General features: G+C 48.9%; 1 protein-coding gene across 16 annotated transcripts in view; it reads left to right on the top strand.

Moving 5' to 3' along the window:
• The window catches only part of LOC128852994 (uncharacterized), a 143,798-nt gene extending 130,444 nt beyond the window's left edge, over window positions 1–13,354 (top strand). For 11 of the 16 annotated variants that reach the window (XM_054074073.1, XM_054074066.1, XM_054074068.1 and 8 more), the window contains 9 exons: window positions 1,634–1,751; window positions 2,078–2,361; window positions 3,422–3,523; window positions 3,876–4,046; window positions 6,084–6,564; window positions 7,416–7,503; window positions 7,779–7,937; window positions 8,920–9,064; window positions 10,034–13,353. The gene's annotated coding sequence lies outside the window, so the exon portion shown is untranslated. Of the gene's footprint in view, window positions 1–1,633; window positions 1,752–2,077; window positions 2,362–3,421; window positions 3,524–3,875; window positions 4,047–6,083; window positions 6,565–7,415; window positions 7,504–7,778; window positions 7,938–8,919; window positions 9,065–10,033 lie in introns of all 16 variants that reach the window. The other 5 variants (XM_054074059.1, XM_054074063.1, XM_054074062.1 and 2 more) reach the window with 1 other exon arrangement.
• Window positions 13,355–13,361: the final 7 nt, after the last annotated feature.

Raw genomic sequence — 13,361 nt, 5'->3', positions numbered from 1 at the left:
TGGTTTTGAGCTGAAAGAGGGGAGATGGAGATGAGATCTTAGGGAGAAACGTTTTGCTGTTCAGGTGGGGAGGCCCTGGCCCAGGGTGCCCAGAGCAGTGGTGGCTGCCCCATCCCTGGAGGGGTTCCAGGCCAGGTTGGATGCTCTGTGAGCTGGAGGTCCCTGTTACCTCTAGATAATGTGCTTGCAGAGAGGAAACCAGCCTTCACGCAGTACTAGCCATGCATGGGGAAACTCCGGATAAAGGAAGGGGTTTCAGGCTGTCTCTGATAAGCAGTGACTTCAGTTGGAAGGCTCCTTCTCCAGATTTAGCCCTTGGACTTCAAAGGGAATAAAGAAAGTCTGATATAATTTTTTTTAACCCGCTGCACTGAGCTGCGTTTAAAGCCCAGTGAAGAGGAGTGAACAGAGGGCGTATAATAGAGAGCAGAAGGAGAGGGAAGAGAAAACGAAATGAAAAGGTCTTTGTAGTAACTGTGCTTCAACGAGAGACTTCCCAGCTGCTGCCTGTGTGCGTGGCGTGAAACTCTCCTGGGCTCCCTTCTGCTCCTGGGGCGACTGAATAACCCCAACCCCTGCCCCGAACGTCCTGAAACGAGAACAGCCCTCACAGAGCAGAAAACACCATTCTATTTCCAGGGAAAAACCCTGCTAAGTTGTTCCCCTGTAGAGAGGCAGCGGGATGGATCCAGCCATCGCCCCAGCGCTTTCGCCTCCCCCCAGGGCAGCACCAGCCCTGCAGAGCTGCCATCCCGGCCCCTCTCGCCCTTGGCCCCCGCAGCGCCGCTGTGCAGCGTGAGCAGCGAGGGCCTTCTGTATAATTTATTCTCTGGGCAGGGAGAGGAGGAAGCGAGAGCGAGCTTTTAATTAAAATGATATCTTACAGATCAAATAAATATGAATAAGATGCCAAAAACAACTGTATAAATCCCAAACATTCTCTTGTGTTTTAATTATTTGTGTTGATAAAGCAAGAGCGAAAGCATTTTACTGTGCTTGGAGGGCCAGGAGGCAAAAGGTTATGCTGGCATTCTTTATGTTCTTTTCAAGGAACAAATGTTTCAGAAGCACAGATCTGACAAACTATAATTCATATCAGGAATTAAATTGAAATTTAGAGAACAATTGTTAATATTTCAAAGTAATTGTTTAAGAAATTATCATTTTGGTATCTGTCTCAAAAATAATTACCCACCACTAATTTTTCTTTTTCAAAGGCTGCTATTTGTTGGAATTGTGGAAAGATGAGTTCTTGCCATGGGCTATTTATGTAGTTCAAATGAGGAGATAAATAGGAAGGGACTTTCATGTTCCTAGGCAAACGAGTCCAAGTAATGCTCGGCTTCAATCGCAGAAGTGGGATTTATTTGAAGATTCAGGGGACTTTTTTTCTGGATGAGATTTGCAACTCACAGCAGGCATGTGAAGAATCAGCCCCTGTACACGTTCATTAGAAACTGGGCCCCCAAATAAAACCCTGTGCAGGTGAAGCCCTGACCACCCGGCACGGGGCTCTTCCTCAAGGTGGGCAGAACCCAGCAGCGCAGACACAGCCTGGACGTCTTTGGTTGCTTGGTGTCAAAGAGGATATGGTTGTATATTTACAGGCTATATGTGCTGGTCTTTCTAACAGAGACAGCGCGTCCTCCTCGACAGCCAAAGGGAGTTGTGTCCATTGCCCAACCCTGCCACGCAGCCTCAGCAGCACTTTGGGGTGGAAGAGGAGGATGTGCGGTTCAGACAGGACACTGGTAAGTTGAGATGTCTCTGGCTTCCTAGAAAGGGGATGGGTACTTGACTATTTAGAATAGAGAATAAGAGAATTTAAGCTGAAAAAAGGGGAGATTGAGATCTTGGGGAGAAATGTTTTTCTGTGAGGGTGGGGAGGCCCTGGCCCAGGTTACCCAGAGCAGTGGTGGCTGCCCCATCCCTGGAGGGGTTCCAGGCCAGGTTGGATGGGGCTTGGAGCCCCTGATCCAGTGGGAGGTGTCCCTGCCCATGGCAGAGGGTGGGACTGGATGGGCTTTGAGGTCCCTTCCAACCCAAACCATTCTGTGATTCTATGACGGTTTCCCAGCAGGTTGGTCCTTGTACCCTGTGAAGAACCCATGCTGCCAATAAACCTATCCAGCAACCTCCTGGGGGAAGATCCTCTGCCTTTTGCGTTGTTAACGTCTTCCACCCCCTTCATGCTAGATCTCCCTCTTCCCTTTGATCTCAAGCACTCCAGACTCCCCTGAAGACACTGGTCTGGAGGCTAATGAGGAACACACTTGACCTTTGCAGACGTGTGATTAAAGAGTACCGGAGAATGTGGGAGAAGCAAAAAAGCTTCTTTTGGCTTCATCCTCCCAGCTTGTTGTAAGTATCCCAATTACAAAGCAGATCACAGGGGCTGTGTTGGAAGACATCAGTATCAGCAAATTAGCAAGCTGCAGCAGGAGCAGTAATTAAGGCAGCTTTGTATTTGCCTGGGTTTGGGGCTGTCACTCCTCTTCGCATGCTGCTTGGATTCAGGGTCTCCTTGCATGCCTGGGGTTTAGGATCCTGCTGTGTCAAGCTGCAGCTTGTGCCAAATATACTGTGCTTTTCAAATAATTGCCATGTTTTAGGAATTAATTGCAGTCCTTGCAGGCGAAGGACAAAACAGAGGCAAAACAGGGTTGGTCTGTGTGGCCCTGCTGCTGCTGCAGCGCCCAGAGGTGTTGGTAAAATCCTGTCCAGCTGAGGATGGGCAAGGAAAATCTGGGAGGAAAATAGTCTGTTTCCCTATGGAAAAGTGAGGATGATGGATTTGCACCTTCCCAGGCCTCCTGCTCTTGTGAGGCAGTGGGTAGGTCTGTGAGAGCTCCTGCTATGTGGGAGAGCTTGGAAAACGGAATCCAGAGGCTCTTTGCTCAGCTGAGGAGCAGAGAGGGTGGGTGAGGGAACAAGGCCTTGGAGCCCTTCCATTGCGCGGTCAGCTTGCCACATAGATCTCTTCATCAAAGACAGCTCTGCCAGGAAGTTCTCCCCTCCTATTAAGCCACTATTTTCCTATTCTTAATTGAAGCCCAGACTTGTTTTACATCTGTGTAGGGGCATTAAAAAAAAAATCCCCCTTTCTTGTTGTTTATCATCTCTAAATATCAGAGCCAACAACCAGGTTTCCTTTGTGCTTCGCTGTGTGCCTCATGAATTGCATGAATGGCATGGTTGAGATCATCTCGGAGCTCTTCCCTGCCATCCCTGCTCAGGGAGCTGGGCTGCAGATTTCCACACAGATCAGCTCTGAACTGGTTGTCCTAACCCAGGGCCTAAACAACCAGCGATCCTTCTCTCTCCTGCAGCATGTTTATTTCACAAAGGCGGAAAACTGTTTTTTTTTCTTCTCTGATACAGCACAATACATCTTTTTGGATTGTTTTTTCTTTTCCATAAGGTTTGTTATGGAAAAATGAGGGAGGGGAGCAGAGAGGGAGAAGCCGATCCCTTCGCAGGTAAAGCTTCGCACCCCTGAGTGGATCCGCGTGCAGAGACTGGGGTGAGTACCTTGCAGTTGCTGTAGCAGATCTTGCCAGTGGGTCTTTGAGGCAGGATTTGGCCACTTGAAGGTGCCATTGCTGTGTCACCATCCCCTTCCCCTGGGAACAGCATGTGGTACAAGTCCTCTCCGGCAGCAGCCAAGGGTCATGGAGCACTCTGCTCCCTGCAGGATGCCTGCCGGGTCAGCGGGCAGGATGCTGGGAGGAACAGGAGATGCCCAAATAGCTTTTGTCACTGATTTTCCAGCAACCCAAGTAGTCCACGAAACGTGAGCCCTACCTTGGAGCGTGCCTTAGAATGATGATGTGACCTTTGGCCCTAAGTCCTCACCTTTCTCTTATTCTTTGAAGCCTTTGTAGTGTTGTGTCAGACCCAGACGTGACCCGACAGACCCGTGTGCATCCAGAGCATCCTCAGGAGTTTGAACAGAGCAGTCACCCAGCTGGTACCTGAGGCAGGTCTCTGCCAGGCAGGTGGGAGAGTCCATTCGCTGCAGGACACCTCAGGCACCCCAGATGCCGGTATGTGTGATCGCGAGGAGCCATGGTATCCACATTCTCTTTGTAAATTCATCATAGGCATAGTGCAGTTTGGAATGGAATGGAATGGAATGGAATGGAATGGAATGGAATGGAATGGAATGGAATGGAATGGAATCTCAGAACCATTAAGGTTGAAAAAGACCTCTTGGCTCTCCCAGACCAGCCATCAAACCCACACTACCGTGTCTGCTAATCCACGTCCCCAAGTGCCAAGTCTACAGGTTCTTTGAATCCCTCCAGGGATGGAGACTCCACCACTGCCCTGAGGAGCCTCTGCCAGGACTTGGTATCATTTATCATAACAGTGGTGAGGCCCAGCCAGTGCCACCAAAAATACAGAGACCGAGTACTACTGGTTTCTGAAAAAGGCTTTGCAAATGACCCAGCTCTCCTTAATAATCACTAATGAAGAAAAATTATCAGAAATGGATCAGGTTGGGCCTGAATGAGAGGAAAAACTTCTTCCCTGTGCGGGTGATGGAGCACTGGAACAGGCTGCCCAGAGAGGGTGTGGAGTCTCCTTCTCTGGAGATACTAAAACCCACCTGGACGCACTCCTGTGCAACCTGCTTGAGGTGACACTGCTTTAGCAGGCGATTGGACTGGATGAGCTCCAGAGGGCCCTTCCAACCCTGACCGTTCTGGGATGAGCAGTGCTCTGTGGAGCCATCACAGGGCACTTGGGGAGTGCTGGCTGCTTTGGTCACCAGAGCAGCTGCTCCAGCTGAACAAAATCAAGGGGAGGATTGGAGAGCAAGGTCTGATGAAGAAAGAGAGGCAGTGAACAACTTTTTCCCTCCTGGGAAAACTCTGTATTTGCACCGAAGATAAGTTAAAAAAGAGAGACAGGTGTTTATCAGTGTTGGCAATGCCACAGGTCCCAGGAGGCTCACTCAATAGTGAGGGAGGCATCGATATATTTTTGCATACAGGGGAGCTGCTTGTGAGGAAAGTGCTCTAATTAGAGGAAAATATTTGATCTCCATTAGCTTTCAGTGAAATATCTTAGCAAGGCAGCAGATGTTGCTGAAATTATTTCATTTGAGTGTTTCCCCCCCTTTCTTACCTTTTTTCTTTTTTTTTTGAGGCACGTTGAATTAAAATTCGATAAACACCTCATGGCAGTTTACTGGGGGGTGCAAAAAACTTGCTGTAAATAAAAGCTGATGCCTTATCCTCAGCAAAATACATTTACCTGTACCATCATCCTGCTGCCTGACTTTGGAAAGCCACAAGTTATCCAGAACCTCCAGCTCACCCTGGAAGCTATCAAAGACCCCCCAGAACATGTCCTAGCACAGACAGAATGCATATGTTTCGAATATTTTTCCAATCCTCGAGAACTGGGATTGTTTAGGCTGGAGAAGAAAGGATGTTGTGGTGAGGTGGGTGCTGGGCTCTCCTCCCAAGTAAGAAGGGATGGAACAAGAGGAAACGGCCTCAAGATGTGCCAGGGGAAGTTTAGATTGGATATTAGGGAAAATGTCTTTACTGAAAGAATGGTGAAGTGTTGGAAGAGGCTACCTAGGGAGGTGGTGGAGTCTCCATTCCTGGTGGGGTTCACAATGCCTGTAGAGGTGGCACTTGGGGACACGATTTAGCAGGCACAGTGGGGTTGGGCTGACAGTTGGACTGGATGATCTGAGAGGCCTTTTCCAACCTCAGTGATTCTACAATTCCATATGCCTCCACTGCATCTTGGGTCACCCTGGTTACCACACCATCCCGATGCACTCTGCACGGGGGTCCTGCCTTGTATCGCTTTGACCAGTAGTTCACCTTCAAGGAACCAGAAGGCTGCAAACATGGCTCCTTCCTGTGCCTAAATACAGGACCGCCTTAAAGACCTTTGAGAAGGTCTCATGGACGCAACTGACTTCTTCAGAGCAGGTTCAGATGAGGATATTTACAAGACAGGAACTTGAAGTCACATGTGAGCTTCGGTCCAAGGAGACTTGGGAGAACAGAAGTCTCATTTTGGGATATTTTGCCAAATTGTACAATATTCTATTGCAGTCGCAGCTATGGCAGCACTGAGCTCATTCTGAGCTGATGTACGGTGAGAGACTGCACCTGCAGCCACCTCCATGAATGGGTGGAAAAGTGGAAAAGCGATTCTCCTTCTGTGGATGAGGAAATGAGGCATGTATGGAGAACATGCATGGAGTTCTACAACAAAGGGGGAGGAGGAAGCCAACAAATACAGATGACACCGCATCCCCATGTGAACTTTTTCCTTTAAAGTAAGAAGTAAATGGATTTTCCCCAGAGAAGGAGGTGCTGCCCTCGAACCCCGTCCGAGCACATCCTAAATGCCATCAGGGTGTCCCGCAAGCACAGGCAGCTCCACGCGAACAGGGAGCATTTACAGACCTTGCTCCGTGAAACATCATCATCCAAGGGTCTGCAGAGACTGGGCTACGCTGGCTGAACACAAAACATTGCCTCGGATCAGCGACCCCGTCATTTTGCCTACAGAGTCAAAACAAGAGTCTTGGTGAGTTTGCTTGTCCAGTGTCACCCCAAAAGCATCTGCAGGACAGTATGTTGAACCCCACAGGACAGGTCAGTTAATTATGTTGAGTGAATCAATACATTGATCGATTTATCAAATGATAAACAGAGTTTCTGCTTTCATCAGGGCTGTGAATATTAATTGATTTGAAGCTTGGTAAAACAAGTAGAAGGGGCATCGGGGCATCACTGTATTAATTAGCCGTGTTGGAGCTGCTTTTAGCTGCTTCCGAAGTTTAATCAATATGCTACGTTTGAGTCCCAAAAGGCTTATGAAAACAGCCTTTGAAATCCTTTAAATTGTTGCCTCTGTGAGGTTTTAGACTCTTGGAGTGTTCATGTTCTGCTGTTTTTCTTCCTTTTCTTTTCCCTCCTGAAATCAATAGTGACCCGTAAGGACTGGTAGGGGCAGACTTTCTTATTTGTATCACACATTTGCATTCAGTAGGAATAGAAATAAAATGAAAAAGATCTGTTTTAGTGCAATAATAATAATAATCCTAGACATTAATGAGCTGCCCTCTGCTTTCCAGTTTCTTTAAGCAGTAAATTACCTCTGTAGGTTTAATCTGATGTGAATGGGCATGGCAACATTTAAATCCTGTTTTCCTGAGCCTCTGCACACTGCTCAGACTTTGATTTAATACAAAGTAAGGTTTGAGCTCGTGAAGACATTTTATGAAGAGGGAGGAAGTAGAAGGTGGAGCTGAAAATACAGGTGGGAATGAAGCTGTGAAGAGAAGGAGACAGAAGGATCGTAGCCACGGGACGAGCTGGGGAGACGCTGGGGAAAGCAGAGCCACTGCCGTATGCTGAGCCTTGATGTTTCCTTAGGAAGAGAAAGGAAGGCAGGTGAAGGGAACAATGGGAGCACGGTGCACGTGAGGAGGAAGATGTGAAAGGTGGATCGGGAGAGAGAAAGGTAGGCTGGCCTGGTCTGTAATGCTTGGGTAGCGGGGCTGTTGGGAGCATGAGGAGGAGCGGATCATCAAGACACTCCACAGGGAGGGGGATGAAGGGTCATCCTTTGGGCTGGGCCTTTCAGCAACGTGTCTGACCTCTGTGTTCAGGTGGGCACGGTGTCGGTGCCCCCGGCCGGCTTTACGGGGAGGTTCGGCAAGGAAGGGCTGTGCATCCCTTGCAGAGAGGTCTTGGTGGCCTGCCTCCCTGACACCTCTTCTATGGCTTTGTCATTAGCTCGGTGCTTGCCCAGGGACCCAGCTGAATGTTGGGCACTCCTCTCCCAAGCGTCGCCTGAGGGCTCAAGTCTTCAATCTCCTCTGGCCACCGCTCCAGCAGACCTGTGAATACGCAGAGACCTGAAACAATTTTTCCGAATCCACGAGTTTCTGACTGGTAATTTGTTGCAGCATTCTGCTGTTTTGACTTCTCATCTCTTTTTAAGACAAAGCTTCCCCAGATGTGCCCGTAGCAGGTTTCCCAGCACACTTTCCCCCCTGCGCCTTCAGCGGTTCCGCTTGCGTTGACTCCCTGAGGTCACCGCTGCAGATGTCACACCGGTGCAGTAAACACGGGGAGACCAACAGCGCTTGAAACAGTTCTCAGGGCCCCAGTATAATTATAACAATTAGAGAATCAGGCCCTGAGCTGTTCTTTCTGGTGCTCACATCTGCCGCGGAGATCTCAGTGCATGCACACATCCCTTTGTTAATAATGGAAGATGCTCCTGTCTCTCTGGGCGCAACGCTCTCTGCTCTGGGCAAGGCACTAAATCATGTTTGAAGTTTCTAGGCCGAAATATTTTCCTTTATTTTTGAGGAATAAAGTTCCCCAAAAGCCTGAGGCAAATTTCCAGGCCCTGACTACCTTGGCTGACCTGGTCATGGGTGGAAAAGGAGGCAGCCTTGCAGTAGGTGAAGGTGAGACCATCTCATAGTGATGGTGTGGAAGTGATAAGATTAATTATAGGGAAAAAGAGGGCTGAAGGGGACCCAGAATTTGTGTGTGCCACCCCACTCCAAGGCAGAGTTAACGCTTCCATTATCACAACCAGGGATCTGAGAACATCTCAGCAACATCCCTGGAGGCACCAGTGGTTTCTCAGGTCTTTGGATCACCGACAGTTCCTGCTACCAAAGAGCCTCAAGTGCACTGCGGTCCTCAGAGCCAGGAGTTAGGGCCCCAAAACAAGGAGTGAAGCCAACTGATGTGAGGGACATGGGTAGGAGAGGTCAAGGCAGTGCTGCAGGACAGAATGAACCAGTGGGTGAAGAACGTGCTGAGAAGCAGAGGAGAATGATCTGACAGCTTCAAAGCTGCTTTGGGAATGAGCCCGGAGTGAGTGCTTTACTGTCTCCATCACTCCTCTTGCTTACAGGAGACTGAAGGGAGGCCCAGGAGGAGGCATCGCTGTTTATGATGATCAGTGCTTGGGATTTGTCCAGAAAAAAGAGCCGAAAAATGCACGTCCTTTGCCAGTGGAGCCTGCTTTTCTTCTGGTGAAGCCACGAATGGTGTCAGAGGTATCATGAATGTCTATCTATTTGTACATTTATGTGCCATCCCCTGCTTTTGCAGGGCAGCGACGGGAGCTGCCTGCCCTGTACGCTCCTCTCCATTGCCGCGATGACCCCCCTACTCCAACTGGGCCCATGGGATGGAGACCCACCTTGTCCATGGGGTGTGCTTCCTCTACTGCTAACCTACTCCTCCAGAGGGGAAAGCCCTTTGCTGAATAGGAATAATACACGCCTCATGTCATCGTTAGTTTTAACATTATAAAAGAAACCCTCCATCAGCACTGCCACGATTACCTTCCCATTTTCCTGCTTCACCTCATTAAAAGGAAAATGTTACAATTAAGGCACGGGCTGGAGGAACAGATTAATGTTCTGTTTCTAATGCATTGATGAATTGGCACTTAGTCAAGGGGTTTAAAAATATTAAACCCTTCTCAAGCGCCATCCCAAAAGGGAGCATTCCTTATTCGAGGAGTACCCTTCAGCACAGACCAGTGATTCTCCGTCTCCAGTGATTCTCCATCCCATTAGACAGGGGCGTTTGCCAGAGGAGCGGGGTTTGTTTGGGTGCATAGAATAGAATCATGGCATGATTTGGGATAGAAGGGACTTCAAAGCCCATCCAGTCCCACCCCCTGCTATGGGCAGGGACACTTCCCACTGGATCAGGGGCTCCAAGCCCCATCCAACCTGGCCTTGAACCCCTCCAGGGATGGGGCAGCCACCACTGCTTTGGGTAACCTGGGCCAGGGCCTCCCCACCATCACAGGATGATTTCTCCCTCAGATCTCATCTCACCTCTCTCAGCTGAAAACCATTTCCCCTCATCCTGTCCCTGCCCTCCCTGATCCAGAGCCCCTCCCCAGCTTTCCTGGAGCCCCTTTCAGCACTGGAAGCTGCTCTAAGCCCTCCCCACAGCCTTCTCTTCTCCAGGCTGAACAACCCCAACTCTCTTGGCCTGTCCTCATACAGGAGCTGCTCCAGCCCTCGGATCATCTCCTTGTCCTCCTCTTGACTCGCTCCAACAGCTCCATGTCCTTCCTGTGCTGAGGACTCCAGAACTGGACCCAGGGCTTCAGGTGAGGTTTCACCCGAGTGGAGCAGAGGGGCAGAATCCCCTCCCTCCCTGCTGGATGCAGCCCAGGACACGGGTGGTTTCTGGGCTGCCAGCACACATTGCTGGCTCATGTTGAGCTTCTCATCCCCAGCACCCCAAGTCCTTCTCTGGAGATGCAGTGCTTATCTTTATATTTACTGCCCGACCTTTATATATTAGGATTTTATGTTATGTTTTATGTGCTTTGCCTTTTCACAGCTGTGCGGAGCAAGGAGCGCTGTGACGGCTCCACTATTGCTGTTCCATTATAAATACACGCACAGTACATACAATTACAGAACTTTAATGCCTGGTATAATTACTGTCTGCAGTTTGCATTAATGCTCTGGGTTATATAGGGATGTGAGCCGTTCAGACACCAAGAGACCTGCATCCCAAGGGGCAGCGGAAAATCACTGCTTACAATCTTGCTATTAATTATTGTGCCTTGCGTGGAGGCTGAGGCTTTCCAAAGCGCTTTGCACCCACAGTTGATTGAAATGCCTACGTGGGAACACCGCCGCTGCATGCAGCCTGCAGGCAGGGTGCTGCCTTCTAATGAAGCAAGGGTCTTTAATTTTATCCTTGTAATACCAAAAGGGAAAAATTGAGGAGAGCAGCACGTGTAAGGAAGAGAATGTACAACTGGCTGAAGCATCTTAAAATGTGCAGGATTTCTCCCATATGAGGATGAGCTGAGAGAGTGGGGGTTGTTCAGCTGGAGAAGAGAAGGCTCCAAGGAGACCTTCCAGTACTGAAAGGGGCTGCAAGATAGCTGGGGAGGGACTTTTTATCCAGGCATGTAGTGATAGGATGAGGGGGAATGGCTCTAAATTGAAAAGCAGAAGATTTAGACTAGCCATAAGGAAGAATTTCTTCACAGTGAGGGTGGGGAGGCCCTGGCCCAGGGTGCCCCGAGCAGTGGGGGCTGCCCCATCCCTGGAGGGGTTCCAGGCCAGGTTGGATGGGGCTTGGAGCCCCTGATCCAGTGGGAGGTGTCCCTGCCCATGGCAGGGGGGGTGAAATTAGATGATCTTTAAGGCCACTTCCAACTCAAACATTTTATGATTGTATGGTCTCCTCGTGTTTCTTGCCCAGAGATGCTGGGGACCTCCCCTGCTCTGCAGAGGAACTTGTGCCCCTGCTCGCTCTGCTCCTCCTGGGCAGGGCAGCACCTGCTCGCAGCCCTCCTGGAGGAGCGACAGGATTTATAGGTGTTCAGTGGATCCATGTGGACCCAGATGCCAAGAAACAGGGCATCTCCTGCAACAGCGGGGAGCGGGAAACCCTCCAGACAGCCGTGCCTGAGAGCCTCGGCTGTTTTCCCTTCAAGGAGGACGGCCGGGGGGGAATGACAGCAAAGAGTTTAGTAGGCTTGATTGGACTTAGCTGAAAAACTTTGAGAGAAAGGGAAAAGAAAGCGCTGAGGCAGCTCCTTTTTGTGTCTTTGAACTTCAGGTTTTGAAAAGAGGTGGGGAAAATCTTAAGGAATTAACGAGGACTACTGGGAAATTACTCAGGAGAAACTTTCAGTCCTCTCAGCTTGCAAAGAACTCGAGAAAAACCCTCTCTCTCTCTGTATAGATATCTCTCCATCTGCCTTTGCACGCACGTGTGCGAGTGCCCCCCCCGGCCCAGGCAGCCGTCCCACTGTGTCTCGCTCATCTCTGTTAATGATGTATTAATTATTTGGTTTGTTGACACTGCGTCTGGGAAGGGTGAGCGCTGCCTTTCTCACTTCAGGGGCTGCGGAGGAGGCAGAGGCAGCTCGGCAAGGACCCAGCCACGTGTGCTGAAACTCAGCCTTGATCACAATAGCTCTGCTTTCAGGAAATACCAACTTTTATTTGTCAAAAAAAACCCTTCCAGATAAATATTCTTGGATGAAAACCTATAAAAAGCACAGACCAACAAACTATTTTTTAGGCATTTCTTTTTCTCCCAACAAGAATATATCTGTCAAGAGAAACAGATGCTTGCGATGAAAAATCTTCTTTAATTACAACTTTGTCACAAAACCTGCAGACAGATTTCTTTTTCCCCCACCCCAAGCCTATTAAAATGTACATGAATGGCTGAGGTGTGAAAGCTCCGGTCCCTGGCAGGGGGTGGAACTGGATGGGCTTTAAGGTGCCTTAAGCCACAGCCCAGTCTGTGATTCTGTGATAATATGATATTTAAATGCACTATTTCCCTACTGAGCAGGCTGAGGACCAGCGAAGCCACAGCTCCAAATGCATGGACAAATTCAAGTTGCTTAAGTTCTCCTATGTTTAAGTGCAGTGTTGAGCCTAACCTTGAACCTTCCCCACCTGCATGCGGTGTCTGTCTCTTTTTGGGACCATCACCTCTGTGAACAATCCAGATTTCCCCCTCCAGAGTTAAGGACTTCTGCAAATCGGGCCACATATTTGCTTAATAAAATACAAGTTTAAGATCTGGCCATCGGTCAGGCACTTCTTTCAACCACTCACTATTTCTTCTGCAATTCTCATTGTGTATCCAGTAAATGATGCGGCTTTGAGCCCCCCGATCCCGTGGGAGGTGTCCCTGCCAGTGGCAGGGGGTGGGACTGGATGGGCTTTGAGGTCCCTCCTGATCCAAGCCATTCTCTGATTCCATGAACCCAGGAACTGGCTTTACGTTCCCTTCCAACCCAAACTATTTTGTGACTCTATGAAATACTTTCTTTACTAACTGCATTAAAGCACTAAGCAGCCTCTTTGCTTTCTCGGGGCTGATCTGCTCTCCAGGAGCTTGCAGACGATGGCAATGTGACATAAATGTTAAAAGCAGTTTCTCCAGCACAGCATTTCCCTGAGGCTGGCACAACACCTATTATCCAGCGGAATAAAGTTCTGCCAGAGAGAGTGGCAGGAATGCAAGGTTGATATTTCTTTATTTATTGGTTACAGTAATTGGCCAGAACATGGCTGAGGAGTTGGATGAAAATAATCAATAGTTCTTGTCCACTAATGAATGATTTTCCAGCAGTGCTGGTGTAAATAGGTTTCATTAAAATAGCAAATCCTCCCAAACAAGAAAATTACGGAGAGCTTATGAAACCTATAAAATTGCATGGGTCTGAATATCTGACAGGGATGACAAATATCTGCTATTGTTATTTTTGGTAAACAGATTTTCTTTTCAATTTTCACTCTCGTCACTTAAATAATAACAATACTTAGCAAATCCATTATTCCT

Source organism: Cuculus canorus, chromosome 9 (genome assembly GCF_017976375.1).
Source record: "Cuculus canorus isolate bCucCan1 chromosome 9, bCucCan1.pri, whole genome shotgun sequence".
NCBI classification, from domain to species: domain Eukaryota; kingdom Metazoa; phylum Chordata; class Aves; order Cuculiformes; family Cuculidae; genus Cuculus; species Cuculus canorus.
The sequence above is the reverse complement of the archived record's forward strand: the minus strand, read 5'-3'. Positions and strand labels throughout refer to the sequence as shown.